This window comes from Palaemon carinicauda, chromosome 5 (assembly GCF_036898095.1).
Source record: "Palaemon carinicauda isolate YSFRI2023 chromosome 5, ASM3689809v2, whole genome shotgun sequence".
In the NCBI taxonomy this organism is placed as follows: domain Eukaryota; kingdom Metazoa; phylum Arthropoda; class Malacostraca; order Decapoda; family Palaemonidae; genus Palaemon; species Palaemon carinicauda.
In genome coordinates this window covers 174,949,176-174,954,337 of record NC_090729.1, presented here as the reverse complement: position 1 = coordinate 174,954,337, position 5,162 = coordinate 174,949,176, and positions in this window count along the sequence as shown.

The window sequence follows — 5,162 nt, the reverse complement described above, 5'->3', positions numbered from 1 at the left end:
CTTTGGTATTTTTTCACTTGTCCTTATTCCTGACAGCCGGTAAGAAGTCTGCGTACTTAGTTTCAAATGAAGCTCTTCAAGGTCATTAAAGCTAGAATTGAAAAATGTAATTTATGAAATGAAAAAATGAAAGAATATATATATATATATATATATATACATATATATATATATATATATATATATATTTATACATATATATATTTATACATATATATATATATATATATATATAAACATATATGTGTATATTATTATTATTATTATTATTATTATTATTATTATTATTATCATTATCATTACTAGCCATGCTACAACCCTAGTTGGAAAAGCAAGATGCTAGAAGCCCAAGGGCTCCAACAGGGAAAAATAGCCCAGTGAGGAAAGGAAATAAGGAAATAAATAAATGATGAGAATAAATAAACAATATATCATTCTAAAAGCAGTAACAGCGCCAAAACAGTTATGTACTATATAAACTATTAACAACGTCAAAAACAGATATGTCATATATAAACTATAAAAAGACTCATGTCAGCCTGGTCAACGTAATAACATTTGCTCCAACTTTGAACTTTTGAAGTTCTACTGATTCAACTGCCCAATAAGGAAGATCATTCCACAACTTGGTAACAGCTGGAATAAAACTTCTAGAATACTGTGTTGTATTGAGCCTTATGATGGAGAAGGCCTGGCTATTAGAATTAACTGCCTGCCTAGTATTACGAGCAGGATAAAATTGTCCAAGGAGATCTGAATGTAAAGGATGGTCAGAGTTATGAAAAATCTTATGCAACATGCATAATGAACTAATTGAACGACGGTGCCAGAGATTAATATTTAGATCAGGAATAAGAAATTTAATAGACCGTACGTTTCTTTCCAACAAATTAAGATGAGAATCAGCAGCTGAACACATGACAAGAGAACAATACTCAAAACAAGGTAGAATGAAAGAATTAAAACACTTCTTCAGAATAGATTGATCACCGAAAATCTTGTAAGACTCTCTCAATAAGCCAATTTTTTTTTTGTGCAATTGAAGAAGACACAGACCTAATGTGTTCCTAAAAAGTAAATTTGCTGTCGAGAATCACACCTAAAATTTTAAGTTATACAAATTTAAAGAAACATTATCAATACTGAGATCCGGATGTTGAGGAGCCACCGTCCTTGACCTACTTACAATCATACTTTGAGTTTGGTAGGATTCAACTTCATACCCCATAATATGCACCATGCACTAATTTTAGCTAAGTCTCTATTAAGAGATTCACCAACCCCAGATTTACATTCTGGGGATGGAATTCATGCAAAGAGAGTAGCATCATCTGCATATGCAACAAGCTTGTTTTCTAGGCCAAACCACATGTCATGTGTATGTAGTATGAAAAGCAATGGGCCAAGAACACTACCCTGTGGAACACCGGATATCACATTCCTATACTCACTATGGTGCCCATCAACAACAACTCTTTGAGATCTATTACTTAAAAAATCAATAATAATGCTAAGAAACGACCCACCAACTCCCAACTGTTTGAGTTTGAAAAAAAGGGCCTCATGATTAACACGGTCAAAGGCAGCACTAAAATCAAGGCCAATCATACGAACTTCCTGACCACAATCAAGGGATTTCTGTACAGCATTGGAGATTGTAAGAAGGGCATCACATGCTCCAAGGCCTTTACTAAAACCAAATTGCAAACTAGGGAGTAGATGATTACCTTCAGCAAACGTATTAAGACGTTTTGCCAGAAGACGTTCAAAAATTTAAGATAATATGGGAGTTATGGAAATTGGGCGATAATCATTTACATAGAGGAGTAACGTTACCAATTCTCCAACAAGTGCTAAAAGCTCCTCTTCTTGCTAACTTGCGCAAAATAACAGATAACTTTGGAGCTAAGAAATCTGCTGTCTTTATAAAAGACAAAGGAAAAATACCATTTGGGTCTACACCTCCATTAGCATCAAGGTCCATCAACAGAGCTTTAATCTCACGAGTGAGTGACTGAGCCATCTGGTTTAAGTAGAGGAGGAACTGTTGCATCTAACACCAAAGGGTGCAGATTTAAGGGTAGACCACCATTTATGTTCCTGAGTTGTACCAGAAAGGGCTTCTTTTATGGTTAAATTGTACTCCTTTTCAGTTGAGGCATAAACTCTCTGAGCAAAAGCTCGAAGCTGAATATAGTTGTTCCAGGTCAAATCTGATCTGTTACCCTTCCAAAGATGATAGGCCTCCTGCTTCTCCAAATAAGCACGTCTACAATCATCATTGAACCATGGTCTGTCCTTCACTCGGTACCTTAGCACACGAGAAGGGATACGCCTATCAATTATGTTGACTAGATTCTCACTCAAAGGGACAACAGAATCTACATCACTATATAATTGTGACCAATTCAAGCACAAAAGATCATGCAAAATCCCATTCCAGTCTGCTTGGGATTTCATATAAATTTTACAAGAGTATGATATATCAGGGACAGGCTGCTCAGTCTTCACTACTAATGAAATCGAGGCATGATCAGATGTCCCGACTGGAGAACCAACCTACCTAGTTATAACGCAAAGGGAGTCAGTGTATACGAGGTCCAAGCAATTACCAGACCTGTGAGTAGCTTCATTTAAGATTTGCTCACAGCCTGATTCGGAGGCAAAGTCTAAAGCTCTTAAGCCAGGCTATCAGTAGGAGAGATAGAACTTAACCACTCCCTATGATGAACATTAAAATCACCAACAAAGACAAAAGAAGCCTTTCTATTATCTTCTTGTATCTTAGCCATAATGGTAAGAAGACAATCGAAGATGGAATCATCCATATATATATATATATATATATATATATATTTATATATTATAAGCAGCAAAACATGAGAAAATATTCCGACAACCTTTGTTCTAAAAATAATCTGATGACCACAAATTACCAAATCAAAGGACGATGAAAACTACAGGTAATAAAGAAAGAAACAAATCTACCAAAGATAAAAAACAAAAGATAAAAACAAAAGAGACCAATATATATAAAAACATGAAAGAGAATAACAAATGAAAAAGGGATGATCCACCTGGGCAAAAAGACTCCCAGATTAAAAGGTCCCATTGTGAGAGAATGGATAACAAGCGAAGGCGATCGATTCGAAAACCCAAAATGGAAACCGTCGGGAAACTGGGTTTCCATATGAACACCCTCCGAGACCTCGGTTCTGCACCCGAAGGTTTCACAATGGCTTTGCTGAGAACTTGGTTTTTTCCATACTCATTTGTTTCCTTCTTTGGAAGGACTACTTCAACACGGAACGCAGCGTAGAATTTCATGTATTATTCTCTCTCTCTCTCTCTCTCTCTCTCTCTCTCTCTCTATGTGCATGTGTATGTTCGTGCATCGTTACGGATATACAGGATAGAATGCTAGTTTTAACTCCTGTTTCCGTACACAGACATACACACATGTTCATACAAAGGCCAACCTATCCACTATCTCTCTCTCTCTCTCTCTCTCTCTCTCTCTCTCTCTCTCTCATATATATATATATATATATATACAGTATACTATGTATGTAATTACATTACATAACCATTTCTATGTGCAAAACAAAAATTAAACACTATAAGCAGTTCAAGAAACGACTATAACCTTGAACATTCAAATTAAATCGTGAATAGGTGAATAAATCCAATCGATTGCTCATCGCTTGTTTGAATGAAGCACTTGGTGGCAAAAAGCAGCAAATCATAAAGGAAAATGGTTGCTTCTGACTAATCACAAATTTTCGGATTGCTTTTGAGTTTGTCAATATAAGAAAATTTCATCAGATCTAATTTCCTGTCTTTCAGTCGGTTAAATAAAAGACTTTTATGAGTATTACCAATTAGATAGTTTTCTTAATCGTGAGTATTCTTTCTCTGAAACTAGATGGGAATGGGAATATTCCTAAAGGCGTTAAATATATATTGGTGCCTGAACCCTTAACGTGGTAAAAAGGTTTGTGTATTGCCATGATCAGCAAAGCTATACTAGTCAGGACTACCCATACTAGGTTAGTTTGCTGCAAGATATCAGTGAAATGTCTTCCACCATCACAAATACACAGTTGGCTAGAATGGTGATGAATCCTGGCCAAACCGGTGGCATGAATAAGGACATGTCTGAGTCCGATGCCTTTGTCCTGCATTGGACTAGAAACAGCTGCATATGCTGTCGTTGAAGACATGTCTGAGTCTGAGGCCTTTGTCTTGCATTGGACTAAAAACGGCTGCATTTGTTGTGGTTGTTGTTGTTGTTTGATGTATTGGTTAGCATTTAAGCAATGACGTCGCATTTCTTATTAATTCTTTTTTCTCATATTTTCTCTCACGTGAAAGATACGAGTTTCAAATGAAAATGTCTTTGTCTCGAATTTTCGTTTTGCGACTGTTTTTAACTCTAATAAACTAAAGAAAACAGCAAAACTATACATTTATATTTCAAACAGATACTTAATTGCAAGAAGTTGTGATTTATAAATAAGAAGTAAAGATATTTCTTAACAGTATGTGGACGTATGAACGTATGAGCATTCCCACTTCAAGCTGGAAAAACCACTAATATATAAATTACCATGAAATATCTTCCACACAAAGAATACACCCGGACCCTTCCTGATTTAGAAAAGGAATTAAAAATCAGAAAATGGGGTGAAGTACTCGTTTCTCGACGGGTTTTCGTAGGCTTTTGTCCTTCGGGGAAAGAATGGCAGTTAAGAAGATTACGGCGCATGAGAGAAAACAACGAACGCGGGGAAAGAGAAAATGATAATAATAGGGAGTGCGGAAAAGCAGGGAGAACAGTGGCATTACTGGAGAAAGACAGGAAAAAAAAAACAGATGGAAGGAATTATTGACGGTGCGGATGACAGGGGGAGAAGAGGCATTGAACACGCAAACAAAAACGGAGAGGGATGTTTCGCAGGAGGGAGATTAAAGAGAGTAATATTCATGACACTGTTCTTCGGCCATTGTTTTTGGAACAGTGCCATCAACAGCGACAGTGGTAATAACGTCGAACATCGATCTCGGCGCGGGAGTATCATTATTAAAAGGAGGAGATTTATCAGCCCAATGAGTCTGGCTCGACTCTTACAGAGATGGGCCGATCAAATTCGGGAATGCAA